Here is a 20,976-nt window from a genome sequence, read left to right as displayed (position 1 = left end):
TATTGCAGCTTGTGGCAATGCCAGATCCTTAATCCACTGAGGGAGGCCAGGTATCAAACCTGCATCCTCATAGAAATTAAGTCCAGTTCTTAACCCACTGAGCCACAATGGGGACTCCAAAAGAACTTTTTGAATGACTTCTTTCTTCTGATGTAATGATATTTTCATTCAAAATGACAGTAACTATTTGGAATGGCTGATCAATGAGGGCCTACTGTATAGCACTGAAAGCTATGCTCAATCTCTTGGAACTGAATCACTTTCCTTTACACCTGAAATTAACATAAAATTCAACTATATTTAAATTTAAACAGTTGAAAAGTGTCAGGAAAGGAATAAATGAATGTTTACAAAAAAACAGGGCAGTTTAAATTACATGGGTTAAAACAGATTTCTCAAGATAAATCTGTATTCAGACTGAAGTCATTTTCAAGTCAGCAATGTTTTTCTTTTCGTATTGTTTATTACAACAAAATATATATAACACAAAACTATTTCACAATGTAAGTTCAGTGACGTTAGGTATATTCTTAGTGTCATGCAACCACCACTACTATCTAGTTTCAGAATTTATTTTTTTTCCGCTGTACAGCATGGGGGCCAAGATACACTTACATGTATACATTTTTTTCCACCCTTTTTTTCTGTTATGATATAAGTATCTAGACATAGTTTCAGAATTTTTTAATCACCCCGATGGAAACCTACTTATTAAACAATCTTGCCTTATTAAGTAATCTTGCCTCATCCTCCTCTCCACCAGTCTTTAACAAGCGCTATTATTTTCTGTCACTATGGATTTGCCCACTCTGGTTATTTCATATAAATGGAATCATACAATATTTGGTCTGTGTGTCTGCCTTCTTTTCCTCAGCACAATGTTTTCAAGTTTCACCCACCTTGTAACATGGATCTGTACTCCATTCCTTTTAACATCTGATTAAGACTTCACTGTATGGGTAGACCACATTCATATAATTTGGGGGGACACAATTTATTTCATAGCCCTCCTTGAAGTATTACAGATAGAAACGTAAATAAAAGCAAAAAGTTGGGGAAAAAAAAAAAAAACGTAACATACAGGTAGGTGTCCCACTGGAAAAGGCTACATAAGGCATGCAGTAAGAGCTGGGTGGTAATTATTCTCTAGTTATAAAGGGATGTAGAAAGGAATCTGTAGGTTAAAGCTTTGTCAATATTAACTACCCATACACATAGTCTTTATCTTTCAATGTACATTGTAAACACTAGACAGTGCCAGGGACCTCAATATGAGGAGCACATAAATGTCCACTGCAGACTTATTAGTAGACAAATCATCTGGTCAAACAAATGTAAAAGCAGAAATACATTTTTCTTTTTCTTTGCCTATTTTTTTTATTGTTTCCTTAAAAATGCTAATGGATATGCTTATATCTCTCACTAAATTAGAAATAGCAAGAGATTTTTTATTTATTTTTATTAAATTATAGTTGATTTACAATGTTATGCCAATTTCTGTTGTACAGTAAAGTGACACACATTCTTTTTCTTATATTATCTTCCATCATGGTCTATCCCAAGAGACTGTGTAAAGTTCCCTGTGCTGCACAGTAGGACCTCGTTTTTTATAAATTCTGAATGTAATAGTTTGAATCTACTAACTCCAAACTCCCACTCCATCCCACTCCCTCTGCATCCCCCTTGGCAACCAAGAGTCTTCTTTATATGTGTGGGTCTGTTTCTGTTTCTGTAGATAGGTTCATTTGTGCCGTATTTTAGATTCCACATGTAAGTGATATCATTTGGTATTTGCATTTCTCTTTCTAACTTAATCTGAGAATCTCTAGTTGCATCCATGTTGCTGCACAGGGCATTATTTTGCTATTTTCTGGTGGTTGAGTAATGTCCCATTGCATATATGTACCACATCTTCTTAATCCATTTAGCTTTTGGTGGCCATTTATCTTGTTTCCATGTCTTGTCTTATCTACTGTGAATTGTGCTGCTATTAACATAAGGGTACATGTATCTTTTTTAATTGCAGTTTTGTCTGGATATATGCCTAGCAGTGGAATTGCCGAGTCATATACTAGTTCCATTTTTAGTTTTCTGAGGAACCTCCATTCTGTTTTCCACAGTGAATTTATAAAATTAAATTATACTTAAAATATAATTAATAAATATTTATAATAAAAAGGCCTGCATCGGGAGTTCTCATCATGGCACAGTGGTTAACAAATCCGACTAGGAACCATGAGGTTGCGGGTTCGGTCCCTGCCCTTGCTCAGTGGGTTAATGATCCGGCGTTGCTGTGAGCTGTGGTGTAGGTTGCAGACGCGGCTCGGATCCTGTGTTGCTGTGGCTCTGGTGTAGGCTGGCAGCTACAGCTCCAATTAGACCCCTAGCCTGGGAACCTCCCATATGCCGTGGGAACGGCCCAAGAAATGGCAAAAAGACAAAAAAAAAAAAAAAAGGCCTGCATCAAGCAGCTGCCAGGTTTAGAAAATAAAACACAGGACACCCAGTTGCATTTGAACATAGCTGTAACTAACAATCTAATGAAAAAATTTGACAAAGTCATTATAGACCTCAAAAATAAAATGAATATATACACAACATGTTCTGTCCATACAGGCAAACTTATCTATATCTTATTCATTGTTTGTGTTCTTTATAACATTCTCAACCCAAAGTTAATAATTAACAGTCATTTTAAAAATAAAAAAACAGGAGTTCCTGTCATGGCTCAGCAAAAATGAACCTATTACCCATGAAGACAAGGTTTCAATCCCTGGCCTCACTCAGTGGGTTAAGGATCAGGCATTTCCATGAGCTGTGGCGTAGGTCACAGATGCAGCTCAGATCTCCCATTGCTGAGGCTGTGGTGTAGGCCAGCACCTGCAGCTCTGATTTGACCCTGTGCCTGAAAACCTCCAAGTGCCATGGGTGCAGCCCTAATACAAAAAATAAAAAAGAAAAGAAAACATTCAGAAGTATTACATCCTCCAACTGGATAAGAATCTGTTTTAAAGCATTGTTGTTTGTGAATGTTAAACTGTAGTAACAGAAATAAAGTACTTTGAGAAACTTACCATATACAGGGAGCCATGAAGTAATCTTGTCACTAACCATATTCCTGAATGTGTGTTGTCTTTTAGACTTTAAGATAAATTGAAGCATATGACAAAAATTGAAAATAGACAAAGGACAAGTAGAATTAAGAGAGTCCATTAACTCTGATTATATGAATGATAAAACCAAAAATATACTTGGTAAATAAGGCTGAAGCCCTTCCTACTTGGCATGGAATGAGAACACTCCCAATGAGGGAGACTCTTTTATAATCACTCAACATATCTGGGTTTTGTGTCTTAAAGGTCAAGCTAATATTGATGGTAAAGTTTAAGAATCCAACATTGCTCAGATGACAGGAACGGAGGGAAAATGTTTACTATTAGGGGAAGTAAAACACTGAAACAACAACAACAACGATGAGTTACAGAGCAATATTCAAGTGTATTTAAGAAGGAAAACTATGACCACAAAATATCATGTAAAATAATATTGCTAAGTATGCACTCACTTTCAATGGGGATGGTTTTCTGCATTTAAATACAGTTGAAAATTTGAGTTAAGAGCTGGAAAGTGCATTATGTGAACTAATTTGACCAGTTCATTATAAATACAAGTAAGACACAATTATCTGTAAATATGTGTGTCTAATATAACATTACAGTAGAAATATCTGTTCATAGTAGAAAAATTTGAAAATGAAAGGAAGTATAAGAAGAGACTAATGTAATATTCAAAATAGTTTCACCAATAGTTTATCCAATTAGATAGAATTTTATATTTAATCAATACCTTGATTTTTAGAAATTTTATTATAAAGTATACTATACTCAGTGCACTTTAATTAAAAATTAATATTTTGAATGCCGATTGTCTGGTACTAATAATAACTCTATGATGTGGTATTATTATTAGTATCTCTATTTTATGGAGAAAGAAACTGAGATTATATTTTATACCTAAACCCAAAATGTCTAATGTCTGTGCCTATACTCTTTATATTTATATTATTTACTGATGGCCAGTTTAAGATAACTTCCAATGAATGGAATTATTAACTCAAAAATATGAAGAATTGTACAACTCTTGACAGATTTTCCCTAATATACTTCCAAAAATGCCATACCAATTTATTCTCTCAGTAAGTTTATGACAGTGCATGAGGGTTAATTTTCTATGCTCATAGTGGAAACTAAAATTAACAGAAAGAATTTTGCCAAAGAGTAGCCACAAAACTGTTTATTATTGAGTACATTTTTGTTCTTCCAATTGTTAAAGAGGTTTGAATATATAGAATTGTATTATATATATGTAAAATTATACATATGCATCTACATACCCACTATGTCTGGAGAAAGACATAAGGGGAGTTCCAACTCAGAGAAAGGAGTCAAGCTGTAGTAGAACTCCATCAAGAAAGTCCAGAAGTCATTGACCCTTGACCTAGTAGACAAAGACATGTAGATACTTGTGTCCACAATGCTCAGGGTGGTGTCTTTCAAAAGGAATCAGCTAACAGATGTTCCATCGGGCTCTAGAAGGCTTACACTGTCAGATATTGAAGAAGACAGCATCACTGTCCAGGATCTCAATCAGGATCTTCTACAGGCAGGGCTGAAGAAAGTAGTGGTACCAGGAGCCATGAAACTACTTCCTCATTTCTTCCTCATGACCAGAACCTGGAAAAAAAATAGCCTTCAAGCAGAGCGAGTGGCCAGATCTTTATCCAAGAGAAAACCTGGCCACTCCTGGACCACTGGAAGTCCAGCCCCATGAGGGAGATGCTCATCTTGTCCTGTGGGGCATAGATATTCACATGGCCATTCTCAAGTTTACAGGGTCAGTGAAGGGGTTTGAGGGAATGCATGGGTATTTGACAATCACTCTGGTGGTTGGGCAGGTCTGTGGTAGCATCTCATCCTTTTCAGGTTTTCTGTGCCTAAACTGCTCTTATGGAGGCAAAATAGGACAATAACATTGTCCTCTCTGACTCAGACTACATGGGATCTTGGTTCTAAGAAAATACAGAGTGCCTTCCTTATCTTGCCCTGTTCTTCTACCCTGATGCCACAGGGAAATCCATTAGCTTTTCCCGGGGTTTCATCTAGCCTGACTGTGACTCTCAGAGGCAACCCATTTTAGGAATATCTGGCCTCATTTCAGACCCAAGCATAGGACAGAAGGACATGGTGAGAGGTATCCCTTCCCCAGCCTCTGGTGTACAATTAATTTCCATTTTTTTCTTTTTTTTTTTTTCTTTTTAGGGCCACACCCAAGGCATATGGATGTTCCAAGGATAGGGGTCAAATATGAGCTGTAGCCACTGGCCTAGGCCACAGTCATAGCAACATGGGATCCGAGCAGTGTCTGTGACCTACACCACAGCTCATAGCAATGCCAGATCCCTGACCCAATGAGCAAGGCCAGGGATCACATTTGTGTCCTCATGGATACTAGTCAGATTCATTTTCCCTTAGCCATGATGGGAATTACCTTAATTTGCTTTAAAAGAAGACCTTTCTATGTACTAAAAATGCATGTGTATTGGGAGGGCCGGGGGTACATGGCTTGTGTCTGTGTAATATGTGGATACGTATTTATAAGTGTTTGCATGTGTATGACTGGCCTGTGATATGACTGAATATAGTTCATACCAGCTCAACAAAACCAATAATTAAATTGTCAGGAACTTTTCAAGCCTATTGATTGGTGGTTTGAAATCCATCATCTTGACACTATTTACCTAATAGAAAAGAACATACTTTATAAATCAGAAAACTCTCGAAACGTGTTTTTTTATTTCCCTGGAATCTCTATCCATGCATAATTGTATGCATTATTTTTAAATGAAGAAACTGAAGTCCAAAAGTTAAGCATTGATATGCTTATGATCACATATGTAGGTAGTAGCTGAAAAGCTAACCACAGAATACTGTCACTGAATAGGGATGAGTGATTTTACCTGGGAAAATTTATTTCACTTATCTATGAGATTCAAAGTCATTGATTAATTTTATTTTTCCTCAAAATAAATTCATACTGGTAGTGAAGAGAATCTGGATCTTGGCTTCTGATAACTTTCTCCCATGAAAAGATGCAGGGATACTTTGAGAAACAGTTCATTCTAGAACTGGTACAAGGAATTCATAAGAGAAGCCTGTTAACTATTGCCAGAAAGTAAGTGCTAATGCAACAAAAGGATGAGGGCTTATTAAAGGGACACAGGTGTCAACTGAAAGGGCTACCAGGGGCCAAAGCTAGAGCAGTCTGAGCCAAAAATAAGTAACAGAACTAGAGCCTAACCCAAAGTTTAGAATAAATATTCATAAGTCACACTGATGTAAATGGCTGATTGAATACATGAGTAGAAAGAAGTGATAAATATTCATTCCATACCGAAAAATTCTAAATAATTTATGGAGAGACCCCTCTCTCAAGGAGGCAGGTCACTCTGCAGGTGTGGGCTGATCCTGGCAACTTCCTTTCAAACAGCATAAAATGGAAAGGGGAAAGAGTAACTTTACAATAATGAAAAATGAGCAACACCAGTTCATCCAGTAACAAAATTTAACATTATTAGCAATAAGTAACATTATTAGGGATAAGTCAAAGTTAGTGTCTGGTATGTCAACAGCAACTGCTGCAGCAAGAATTAAGAAACCAATTCTGTCTGTATTCCTTTCAAGCAGTTTTAAACAGAATACGTTGTGTTGCTGAAGGTGTGGGGAAAAAGCACTCTGATGTGCTATTGTTGAGATGTGTACAGATGCAATATGAAAAGTTTTGCACCAACACCTAGAGAATTAGTTCCTAGCAGTGAAATTCCTAAATCTGGATCAAAAATTATATATATCTTCAATATTAATAGCTACTATCCAATTGCCCTTCATAGAGGCTGTACTTGATGTGATGTGAGGAAATGTCACTTGGCTTCTGTTTTCCTCCCTCCAAAAAGTCACCACACTCTAACAATTAGGAAAACATCAGACAAACCCAAATTGAAGGATGTTCTAAAAAACACCTAGCCAATACTCCTCCAATTGTCAAGGTCATCAGACATCTGAGATCATCAGAAAAGTATGTCTGAGACACTATCAAGGTCTGGAGAAGCCTACAGAGTCATGGCAACTAAATAAAGTGCATCTGGATGGGATTCTGAAACAGAAAAATGACATTAGGTGCAAACGAAGGAGAGACCTCTCTCTTGGCTCAGTCAGTTAAAGATCCAGCATGGTCACTGCAGTGGCTCTAGAAAGGGGCAAATTCAGTCCTTGGTCCAGGAAGGGGAAGTTCCACATGCCACAGTGATGGCCAAAACCAAAACAAAACAAAATAAACACACAAAAAATACTAAGTAAATGTGAATGAAGTATGGATTTTGGTTAATAACAAAGTATCAGTACTGTGTCATATCGTTAGTTATAACAAATATACCATACTGATATAAGGGTGTAGGATTGCATGATGTTAATAAAAGGAAAATGGTGAGGGGTATATAGAAACTCTGTACTAATTTTGCAACTTTTCTAGAAATCTAAACTTTGTAAAATTAAAAGGTTATTTTTAAATATATGTTTAGGGTTTATCTTTTTTACCTTTTTTTTTTTTCTTCGTAGGGCCACACCAGTGGTATATGGAAGGTTCCCAGGCTAGGGGTCGAATTGGAGCTGTAGCTGTTGGCCTACACCACAGTATAAATCAACTATACTTTAATAAAAATAAAATAAAATAAAGCCTGCTACACAATAAAAAAGAAATGGAAAGCCATCATGTGTTCATGGATTAGAAGTCTTAATATTGTTAAAATTTCCGTATTACTCAAAGCAATCTACACATTGAATGTCATCTGTATCGAAATTCCAATGACATTCTTTACAGAAATAAAAAAAGCAATCCTAAGAATCTGTATCGAAATTCCAATGACATTCTTTTTTTTTTTTTTTTTTTGTCTTTTTGTTGTTGTTGTTGTTGCTATTTCTTGGGCCGCTCCCGCAGCATATGGAGGTTCCCAGGCGAGGGGTCTAATTGGAGCTGTAGCCACCGGCCTACGCCAGAGCCACAGCAATGCGGGATCCGAGCCACCGTCTGCAACCTACACCACAGCTCACCGCAACGCCGGATCATTAACCCACTGAGCAAGGGCAGGGACCGAACCCGCAACCTCATGGTTCCTAGTCGGATTCGTTAACCACTGCGCCACGACGGGAACTCCCCAATGACATTCTTTAGAGAAATAAAAAAAGCAATCCTAAGAATCAGATGGAAACAAAATACTCCAAATAGCCAAAGCATTTTGTTTTGTTTTGTTTTTTAGGCCCACACCTGCATCACATGGAAGTTCCCAGGCTAGTTGAATTGGAGCTGCACCTATAGGCTTACACCACAGCCATAGCAACATGCGCTCTGACAGCTCACAGCAATACTGGATCCTTAACCCACTCAGGGAGTCCAGGGATTGAACCTGAATCCTCATGGATACTAATCAGGTTCAAAAACCTCTGAGCCACAACAGGAACTCCAAAAACTTTAGACGTTTTGATATGAGACTGCTCCATTTTTTTTTTTTAATTGAAGAGAATCAACCTGCTCTATCAGCAGCTTCGTAAAACTGAGTCATGACTGGAACAGCAGATTATCAAATCAAGGGCAGAGTAAGATGTTCTAAGACCATAGTCAAGGAAGTTTCAAATCCATCTGAGAAACTGTACATGGCTTATCCCCACTTAACTGAACACATAGAAACAAGTCACCAGTACCAGTACATACAGCACATTGTTAGAATCTTTGCATGAAAAGTCAGAATAAACCATTTCAAACATTCTACTTTTTGGATCCACTTTAAACATTCAGCATTTCATTATTTCAAGTTAATTTAAGCCATTTTTTATGTTATTCAACAAAACATTTTATTTCCCTTAATACACTCATACTTGACTAGATAATAGCTCATTAATAAACCCACTTACACACCAATATGTGAGACAGGGAAGAAGGAAACTAAATCAGTTACATTTACTGGCTCAAAGCATCCTTGAGGAAATGTCAGGGGCAGAAATAGGTGGAAGCCATTAGTGTAAAAGAAATTTCAAGAATGCATTTCAAGAAATGCATATATTTAAAATTTCTTCATCATATTGGAATAAAAACATTGAGAGTGGCTTTCTTTAAAAAATACTTTTCTGCAGTTCCTGTCGTGGTGCAGTAGAAAATGAATCCGACTAGGAACCATGAGGTTGCCGGTTCGACCCCTGGCCTCGCACAGTGGGTTAAGAATCCAGTGTTTCTGTGAGCTGTGGTGTAGGTCGCAGACGCGGCTTGCAACCCGCGTTGCTGTGGCTCTGGCAGAGGCCAGCAGCTACAGCTCCAATTGGACCCCTAGCCTGGGAACTCCCCTTGATTATCTGAAATAGAAAACAGGACATAAATCCACCATAATCAGTGCAGTTTGAAATTATAAAAGGGGAGGGTGAATGTTACTTTCAGATCTATTACTTCTCCAGAAACTGCGAGCTGAAATCAGTCAATAGAAGTTGAGTATTAATAATTGAATTAATGGTACTCAGTGAAAAGAGAGCTCAACAAGATTGGAATCTTAAAGGGCTTTAATTTTGACTCAGGTCATTTGTCACAAGACAGAAAAAAAGGAATATTTGTGACACAGAAGGAGACCAGTATCATTATCTTGTAATAGCCAAACAGTAGTTGGGAAGGAAATTTTTATTACATATTATCACCAACTTGAGATGATTGAAACGTTTTTTTCTTGTGGCAAACTAGTATACAAACTAGACTACTAATACAACTCATAATTCAAAAAAAATTTATTCAATATTACATATTCCAGGCAACATATAACAAAATTTTGATTATTATGTATGTTCAGGCATATCTAGACAGTTTAATAATTATTTGTAACTTTCATTATTTATTATAATAATTTCTAAGCATTTGTTATATTAGCCACTTTAGGAAGCATTGGCAATAAATTCAATCATTTCTATTGATATAATTGAGAACTATCTGGATGGTAGAATGTTATCAGAGGACAGTAGAATAAAACAGCTTTATTTTCTAGATAGTTAAAGTGAAAAAACTTCCAGCTGTCACAGGTGCTTCTGAATAGAAAAATGCCGACAACAAATGCAGTCTTCCTTTTGTGGAAGAAATTCCAGACAGAAATGTCTAGAAGTAATATCCCCTGACATGGATGGAGTTCTTAAAATTGTAGAAAGTCAGAATTGCATGAGAAGAATGTTCTAGTCTGTTTATGCATGTCCTCTGGAGTTCGAAAAAATATGGAAAGCAGTTTTCAAAACTCAAATTCTAAGTATAAAAACAAATCTCTTTTCACTAAGTTTATCAGGCACTTCCAATGTGATTTGATAATATCTATATTAACTTGAAAAATAACTAGGAGAATTAGTAAGGGTCAGCTTTACAGATGGAAAAATGCTGAATTTTTATTTTATTTTATTTTATTTTATTTTATTTTATTTTATTTTATTTTATTTTATTTTATTGTCTTTTTGCCTTTTTCTGGGGTTGCACCTGTGGCACACGGAGGTTCCCAGGTTAGGGGGCGAAATCAGGACTTCAGCCACCAGCCTACGCCAGAGCCACAGCAATGCGAAATGCCAGCCACGTCTGCGACCTACACCACAGCTCACGGCAATGCCGGATCCTTAACCCACTGAGCAAGGCCAGGGATCGAACCTGCAACCTCATGGTTCCTAGTCGGATTCTTAACCACTGAGCCACAATGGGAACTCCTGAATGTTCATTTTAAACAAAAATAGATTGAACTTAAACCCACTCAGAATGGAAGGGTTTGACAATGTTTCCAGCCCTAGATGTCACCTCTGATTGTGATTTAAATTGGATTCCTCAAGCATTCTTTTATGTTTAAGAAATATTCATTATACTATTAACTGAGGAATCTATCAAAGACAAATGAGAAGGATCCATCCTTTAGACTATATAGAATGATAATTTTAACTAGTAGAAATTCTGAACAGTATTTTTTAGGGATCTAGCATCTAGTGATGTAATCAGAGATGAAATATTTGAAGCTTAAATAAGTCGTATTTGTGTCTTCAGTAATCTGTTTAGGGCAGACCACAAAATCATGCCAGTGTGTGCTTATGTAAATTGCCATAGATACTACCTTTCTATTTGCCATTCATTGCCAGTTACTTGGGCAACCTGGCTGTGCAAGTAAGGATTACCAAGTAATGTCCACATTAGAGTTCCAGCTAATTGGCACTTCCTCCCTACTGAGAGAATTATGCATAGGGTGGGATTATAATGATTCTCCTATATATTTTCATAGTGAACCTATATTTTTTTAACTTAGGAATTATATTTTTTATATTAGGCTACATGACAATTGCTCTCTTTCTCTCTCCCTTTCTCTCTCTCTCTTTCTTTTTTTTCCTTTTTTTTTTTTTTGTTTTTTTTGTTTTTTGTTTTTTTCCCCACAGACTGCAGAGGCTTGAAATGGGATCTCATTTTCAAGACTGGAGATTGAACCTTGGCCACAGAAGTGAAAGTACCAAATCCTAATCATTAGACCACCAGGGAATTCCCAACAGTTGCCCTCTGTTCATGCTCTCAATTATATTTATTCTTCTTATCTTTATTCACTATTATTATCTAATTATCTTTACTCGCTCTTAGCTTTGTGGATGCCAGAGGCAGTTTTAACCATGGGAGCTGAAGAAGTAACAGAAGTGGATATTATTGACCTTCTCATAAGGGCATCACGGGTCTGAACTTGAGGCCAAAAGTTCAGACACAGTCCCATGTGACTTTCTCACTATCTGATTGCTTGTACTCAATCATTATACTAGAAATACCTAGAATAAAGAGTTCCCTGGTGGCCTAGTTGGTTAAGGATCTGGCATTGTCACTGCTGTGGCTCAGGTCACTGCTGTGGTGTAGGTCCAGTCCACATCCACATGCCACAGGGGAGTCCAGCCCACACACAAAAAAATAAAAAAAATAAATAAAAAGAGAGAGGGAGAGAAATACCTAGGGTACTTTCTGCTTTCTGCCTCAATCTTGAATAATATAGTGCATGAGATCATCAGTAGCTGTGGCATGTAGCCACCAGAAGCAGAAAGATCATGGCCACTGTAATGAATATCAAGGTCAACCCTGTAATCAAAATGGTTTGAACTATATGTCCTTTGCAAAAGCTATTTGATCATGCTGCTCCAGCACTAAAATAGATGAACAATCTAAAAAAAGCCCTATTGGACCTGTGATAAAAAATGATAGATACAAAGGTACGTAAATAAATATAAAAAATAGATGATAGATTGTTAAAAACCTTCTAAGTCAGCAGAATGTGACCTAACATAAATAACTACAGTGGGGAGTCACGATTCTCCACCCAATATCTAGAACCAAGTGAGTTCATAGACACAGAGCCCTTTGCCTAAAGAGAGAACACATTTCCTTGGAGGAAGACTATTCTGACCTTGTCAGAACTGGGATTCCCGGCCACTTGCTATGGTGAACTTGTATAATAGAGAAAGAGGAAATACACAGTTAACCCACAGTTCATGGACATTGAGTTGATACGAATGTCTGGCATCACAGAGAACCACTGTAATTTACCACCCAGATGGAAAGGTGAGGGAATCTGAGGATGGCTGAGTGTGTCTTGAAAAGGTCTAGTATACTCATGAGCCCGACTATGCTTGTTCCCCACTTCCTGTATGCAAATGTGAATTAACCAAATCGGAACCTGGTAGAGTATGCATATTGGTTCCTGGTGATAAGAGAGTTAGGTGAAGCCCTTTTATTAAAATAACAATAAACATACAATACCCCATCTATCTTGGATTTCAGAGATTAGTGCCAAATTGAAGAATTTAAAATCTTGACGTTTTTGTGATTTCTTCCCTAATTTTTCAGCTTATTTAACTGATACAGAAAACACATGAATCTTGGAGATTGTAACTGGATTATTATAAATATAACTGGTATTAACTCTAACTGCAAATGGTTTACTGATGCGGTTTCTTTCCTTGACCAAATCAACACAGACCCTGCCATCTTTCATGAGGCCTCCCAGGCTAACAATTTATAGCATATCCCAAGCACCCCAAAATACCATAAACAACTTGTTGTCAGCTGACAGTAGCAGCAATATTTCTTGCTGGCCTACTTCTGCTTTCTGTCATAGTCTAGTCTAGTCTACAGAATCGTTCAGTACCTCCTATTCCAGAACCACACTATGGATTGTATAGCAGGCTGATGAAACTTAGAAAGGCAGAAGAAGCAGGTATTATAAGTAACTTAGTAATACATATATAGACCAGGTACTTGGAGAAGTAAAATAATCAAACAAAAATTGTGGATACAGTGAAACTTCTGGAATGCAGTGCTAACAGGCAGGTCAAGATATTTTCTCTAAAGTCAAACATAATTGCTGATTTGTTGCATTCTCTACCCCTAAGAAAGAGGTGCAGTGCTTTTTGAATTTATAGGAAATAAGTGCCACAGGTTGGCATGGATCACCAATCCATGTTAAAGAACGCTTCGAAGCCCCAATTTTTGAAGAGGATTCAGAACAAAAGAAGACTTTTATGCTGAATCAGGATGCAGTGTAAGCCTTAACAGCTTAGCCATGTGACCTAACAAATCCAGATTCTGCTTTCTTATTTCCCTACTATTTTACATAAAGTCAATATTTCTAGAAACTTTATAGTTTAGCTTTTTACTTGGGACATCACTGTGGTATGGAATTAGAAGAGGAATTAATTCATCACAAAGGGTTGGATAGAGCAAGTGTTGTGGAAAAAAGGGACGTAGGCACACACATAATCATCACTCTAAAGTTCTAATATAAGTTAAAGTTAATTATGGGAGTGCTTACAAGGAAATGCATATCAGAATGCATACAATACCCTCAACTTTTATTACATTTCATTATACATGCTAAACTGCATATAATCAGGATTCCAGTAAGCAGAGTCCTCTCCCTTGTATTGAGATATATATTCATTAAAAACAGAATGGAAGAAATACCAATTTGGAAGTCTTCAAGGAGCTTCCCCCAAAACAAACGAGAGCTCCAAAATTTGAGTGTAAATATTTTTGGAGGTGATGATATGAATCACTTATAGGGAATATATTTATATATTAATTAATTAATCTATTTATTTATTTTATGGCCGGCCCATGGCATATGTATTTTTCAGGCCCAGAGGCTGAATCTGAGCCTCAGCTGTGACAATGCCAGATCCTTAAACCCACTGCACAGGACCAGAGATTGAACCCACATCTCCGCAGTGACCCAAGCTGTTAGATTCTTAACCCATTGTGTCACAGCGGGAACTCCAAAATATTTGTTTTATGAGTTGTTTTCATCTGTGGATATTGATCAATTAATTCCTATTAGTTATTGGTTGACAGATGTTCCTTGGCACTTCTATCTTGTCACATGCACAGGCTCAGTCTGCTTTGGTATCCATAGGAATCTTTTCAGCAATAATGAGTAGCTGCTTGTAGTAAGGAACAATTTGATTGGCCTGAATAAGGCACCACATGACAAGGCCACATAGATGGAGACACTAACAAGAGCTCCTGTACTCCCCATCTTGGGTCCACTCATCATGCTAAGTTACTAAGTCTCCATCATGATGGCCAGCCAGAACATTTGGAATAATGTGTATGACTGAATCTCTGCTATACATAAGAAATCATCATAACTTTGTAAATCAACTATATTTCAGTAAAACTTTAAAAAATGAAAAAAAGTAAAGGGCCATAAAATCATAATTAACATTTATTATCTCTTCTTTGTCCTTGAAGTAATTATAATTCCACTTAAGACAAAAACTTGCCTTCAAGAATATGTATTTGGAGAATTCCTATTGTGGCTCAGGAATAATGAGCCCAACTGGTATCCATGAAGATGCGGGTTTGATCCCTGGCCTTGCTCAGTGGGTTAAGGGATCCAGTGTTGCCATGAGCTGTTGTATAGGTTGCAGGTGTGGCTCAGATCCTGCATCACTGCAGCTCAGATCCAGCAGCTGCAGCTCCAATTCAACCCCTAGCCTGGGAACTTCCACATGCTGCAGGTACAGGACGAAAAAGCAATATATATATATATTTGGACTTGACACAAATGCTAATATACTCTCATTTATAGCCTCCAGTTTCTGCCCTTTTCTCCTTATAACTTTTTTTTTTAAATCAAACAGTAGAAAGAAAACCATTTTTAAAAATAAGGTACACTCTAGCAGGGCACTCTCCTGACACAATCTCTCCAATTTTTTTTTTTTCAAAACTTTGAAATTAAGTCCAGAAATTTTAGGAGGCTTACAATATGCTACCACATCTGGCTCCCAACTCACTGAACCATTTTACGCCTCTGTGCTCTCAGTAACCACTGTCCAAACCTATAGGTTTATTTGCTTTTAACATGTTGGCAGAAAATGTGTATTTACTTGTTGATTGGATTAACAGTTTACATTACAGTTCTGTAACAACTTGACTAGATAATTCCTGTAAATGCTATAAGAAGTTCCATGACTAATTGCACTAGTAAGTTTTGAAAATATAGTATGATTTTTTTTTTTAAATCTGGAAATGAGAAGTATTGGTAGTTTGCACACAAACATGCTATTGTATAATTTACTCATGTATTCATTTTGGACATTCCTGAGCACAACTGTTTTTTCATACATGAAAGTCTCAGAGCTTTAACACACACCTCAAATTAAGGACTTATTTTGATTTCTGAAATGCTTTTCATTACTCAGGATAGTGCCCCATTATATCACCTAATGCCATACTCCCTAATTAAAATATATTTTGAGCCAAATATAACCAACAGATATTGAATAGTAAACTCTAAGAATTTAGAAAATGCCTGAAGTAGAGCTCTTAGATCAATGTTAACTCAATCACTTACTATGTGGTCAGTCTAAGATATTTTAAAATGAGTAAACACTACAACTACTGTGCAATATAGCAAACAAAAAGATATATAAAAACCTTAATTTAAAAAATGTAATTTTAAAAAGTTGATTTTTATTTAATTTTAGCACTGAAATTAATTTAAATCAACTTTCAGAGACCTGAAGTTTTATAGACTTCTAAATCTTGAAAAAATAAAATGAGACAAAAATTGAATTTGTTGAACCTAGCAAAGAAAGTTGTTTACTCCTTTTTGGTGTTTTGGAAAGTCTGAGACAGATGGAATAATTAAGAAAGATTCCTTTAAAAAATTTTTTAAAATTGAATTAACATATATGACACTAATATATTGTTTTCAGTGATTCACTGTGTAATGATAGCAAATTATACTAAAATCTAATGAAAATAATGGCGTATAAGATAATAAACACCTCTATTTAGCAGAGAGTCCAGATGGTTTTTGGAAATATCTTGCACTTTATTGAAAAGGGGTGGTAGATAAATGATACTTCATCATGTAAATTAGTGAAGGATTCTTTTTGGCAATATCGCAACAGATGTGGATTTAAGTTTTGATGGTAGCAACCAGATGTGTGTCTCCCAAACCCACTAGAAATCATGTACATGTCACATCTATGGATGCCATGGAGTGAAAAGAACTGGCAAAAAGTACCCTTATAGGTATTAACAGGAAGACACCCATCCCCCCATCCATTTATTTTTCTTGGATGATATGGGGCTTCTACTAAAGTACGTAAATTTTAAAAATATACACATGCAATTCTAGTGTTTTTGAGTCTAGTATGCAAATTCAAAGCTTGTTCCAGTAGATCAAGTTTCTATCCAGTGATCTTTTTTTCTTTTTTTTTCCTGCTGCACATCTGATGTAACAGGAAAAATTGAACAGTTTTTAACATACCTTGGGATTTGAAATAACTTATCTCAGACTTTTACTATGTGATATATTAAAAATTCACTTTGGGATTTCTGGGTGCATCTCTAAGGGAGGAACGATTTACACATCTACAATGGAGACAGAATATGAGCCTGTACAATCATGATTAGAAGAAACAAGTTCAAAATACTAGGATCCTGGGCCAGAGGAAATAAAACGCTGGCTTTGAATACAAACCCCTGATTAAACATCATTAAGGAAAATATCGCAAGTCAATTTGCAACTTGCTTCTCATATAGGCAACTCTAAGAAACATAGTCTATGATGAATGACTGCAGGGATTTTTTTTTTATAAAAGGAAGGTTTAAGATTTGCACAATTTTTTCACTAGCCTCTTTAGGTATATTTTAAACAGGTCGTGGGTTCAATCCCTGGCCCTGCTCAGTGGGTTGGGGATCCAGCATTGCCATGAGCTGTAGTGTAGGTTGCAGACATGGCTTGGATCTGGTGTTGCTGTGGCTCTGGCAGTAGGCCGGCAGCAACAGCTCCAATTAGACCCCTAGCCTGGGAACCTCCATATGCCCTTCGTGCAGCCCTAAAAAGACAAAAAAGAAAAAAAAATTAAAGAAACAAACTCACAGAGGCCAACACTTATGGAAAACAAGAATTCAAAAGTTATAGAGAAAGGTAAGTGAAAAAGAAAGCTTAACCTTATTGTTTGTACTTAACCCTGATGATATACCTTCCAAGAAGTTCCTGTCAAAAATTGAGCTAGAGTCAATCAATATAAAAATATTTGGACACAAGAACATATTTGTAACATAGAACACTAATAGGAGCCCATACACAGACTGTGTATCTGGATTAATGTAAACAAAACAAAAACTCTTATGGGCAAATTCTTTTTTTCACAAAGTTATCAAAAATTTGATTCATATCAATATTTTACTTTATATCCCTAATATATTTATATAAATAAAATAGATTTTGAAATGAATATTAAATACAATTTCTAAACAACTATTTGCCCTTTATCTTATACATTATAATAGATCAAATGCTCACATCCTTTATTTAATATAGATTTCTTGCTTTTTTTTTAATCTATTCAATATTCAGAAGAATTGTTCAGGAAGATATTTATATTCACAGTGCATCAAATATATTTCTATATTTTTGCCTTTTTTGAAACATAATTTAAAAATTCCATTTACCATAGATATAATGTAGCAATGAAAAATATTTTTAGTATACATTTGGTAATATTTAGAAAATAATAAACTAAACTTACTAAAATCATTTTTCATATATTTGCAATATACCTCATCCTTTTTAAAAATTAATAGAATTTATTTTATGAGCAGTTTTAGGTTTACAGGAAAATTCAGCAGATAATACAGAGATCAGAAATAACCCTTTTTACTCATTGGCCCCTCCTTTTGGCAGACATCTTAAGTTAGTGTGATACATTTGTTTCAGCTTATGAACAAACACTGATATGATATTACCAGCAAAAATCCATAATTTACACAAGGGTTTGTTCTTTGCATTTTATAATTTCATGGGTTTTAACAAATGCCTAATAGCACGTATCTTTACAATAATTACAGTACATTCCAATATAGCTTCACAACCCTAAAATTCCCTGTAATTCACCTATTCACTCCCAACTTCTCCAAGACTCTCTGAAACCACTGAGTTTTTAAAACTGTCTCTATAGTGTTGCCTTTTCCAGTGAAATAAACTAAAAATACACAGCATGAATTCAACATTTTCCAACTGGTTTCTTTCACATAGCAATGTGCATTTAGGTTACCTCCATACCATTTCATGACTTTATAACTCATTTCTTTTTATTGTTGAATAACATTCTACCGTTTAAATGTAGCAAAATTTGTTTATGCAGTCACTTATTGAGGGGCATCTTGCTTGCTTTCAGTGTCAGGCAATTATGATTAAAGCTGCTATAAACATTCTTATGTGACATTACGTTTGGACCCAAGTCTTAAACTCATTTATATATTGCTGAGTTGTATGCCAAGATTATGTTCAACTTTGTCAAAACAGCCAAACTATCTTCCAAAGTGGCTGCATAATCTTGTTTTCCCACCAGGAATGGATGAGAATTCTTGTTGCTCTACGTCCTTTTCTATACTGGGTGTTATCAGTATCTGGGGTTGAGGCCACTGTAATGGATATGTAGTAGTCTTTCAATATTGTTTTAATATGTAATTTGTTAGTAATATAAGATATTGAGCATTTTTTCATATGCTAGTTAGCCATGTGTATCTTTTTAGTGAGCTATCCAGATTTATTTTCTCTTTTTAATTTTTTGTCTTTGTATAGTTGAGTTTAAAGAGTCCTTTGCATATTTTGAGTACAAGTCCTTTATCGGATATATGTTTTATATGTTTTACAAACATTTTCTCCCACATCATGACATATCTTTTCATTATATTAGGTGCATTTTTCTCAGAAGTCTACTTATTTTATTCTTTCATAGGTGGCACTTTGGGGTCACCTAGGTTTCCTCCTATGGTCTTTGAGAAGGTGTACAATTTTGCATTTTATTTCTAGGTCTATAATTTATTTTGAGCTAATTTTTGTGAAAAGTGTAAAGTCTATGTCCATATTTTCTGTGTGTGTGTGTGCGTTTTCTAGCAAAATTTGTCAAAAAGACTACAATTTCTCCATTGAATTCTCTTTGCTTCTTTATCAAACATCAGTTAACTGTATTTCTAAGTCCATTTCTTGGCTCTCTTCTGTGTCCCATTGATCTATGTGTCTATTATTTCATCAGTACCACATAGTCCTGATTATTATAGCTTTATAGTAAACCATAAAGAAGAGTAGTGTCAGTTCACCAAATGTGTGTTTCTTTTCGAGTCTTGTATTTGTTATTTCAGGTCCTCTACATTTATTTACAAAGTTTAAACTCATTTTTCTAATGTCCATAAAATAACTTGCTGATATTTTAATTGGGGTTGAGTTGAATTTATACATGCACTAACATCTTACTAATATTAAGTCTTTGTATCCATGAACATAGAATAATTATTGATTTGCTTAATATCTTTTTAAATTTTTTTCATCAAAGTTTCATACTTTTCCTCACATAGATTTTTGTGTATATTTTTTAGATATATACCTAAGTATATCCCATTTGTGGTTGCTAATAAAAGTTACATTATGTTTTAAATTTCAAATTCATTTTGTTTATTGCTGCTATAGAGGAAATCAATTGACTTTTGTATGCTAACATATTTTTCAAACTTGTTCTAATTGTTCAATTGTCCTAGGTTTTTTTAAATCAATTCTTTGGGATTTTCTTCAAAGTTAACTGTGCCATCTGCCAACAAAAACAGTTTTTTTCCTCTCAGTCAATACACATAAACTAAAAAATTCATTTTCTTATCAAAATTCATTAGCTAGAACTTCCAGCATGATGCCACCTTTTTCTCATTCTTGGGGTAGAAACATCTAGTTTCTAACTCTCAAGTGTGATGTATGCTAAAAGATTTTGTAGATGTTCTTTATCAGGATGAAGACGTTTCTCTTTATTCCTAAGTTGCAAAGTTTTTATCATGAATGGATGTTGGATTCTGTCACATATTTTTCCTATATTTATTAATGTATTCATGTATTTTCTACTTTATTGCTATATAAAGAGTATTAATTAGTTTTGAATATTGAATAAATCTTTTATACCTAAAAGAAATTCTACCATATATATAATATACATTGTTAGATTCTCTTTGTTAGTATTTTGTTGATCATCTTTGCATCTATGTTTATGAAATATATTGGCCTGTAATTTTTTTTCCTGTCATATCTTTTTTTTGTTGTTGTTTTGGTTTTAGGATAATTTTGGTTTCATAGAATGAGTTAGGATTGTTCCATCTATTTTCTATTTCTAAACAAGATTATAGAGAATTGGCCTCATTTCTTCCTTAATTTTTTATTAGAATTCAGCAATGAATCCTTGTGGCCCTGAGGATTTCATTTTGGAAGGTTATTAATTATTGATTCAATTTTCTAACAGAGATAAGCCTATTCTGATTATATCTCCCCCCTTCTATGACTTTTAGATGTGT

The sequence above is a fragment of the Sus scrofa genome, chromosome 8 (assembly GCF_000003025.6).
Source record: "Sus scrofa isolate TJ Tabasco breed Duroc chromosome 8, Sscrofa11.1, whole genome shotgun sequence".
Taxonomy (NCBI): Eukaryota; Metazoa; Chordata; class Mammalia; order Artiodactyla; family Suidae; genus Sus; species Sus scrofa.
Note: the sequence above shows the minus strand (reverse complement) of the source record.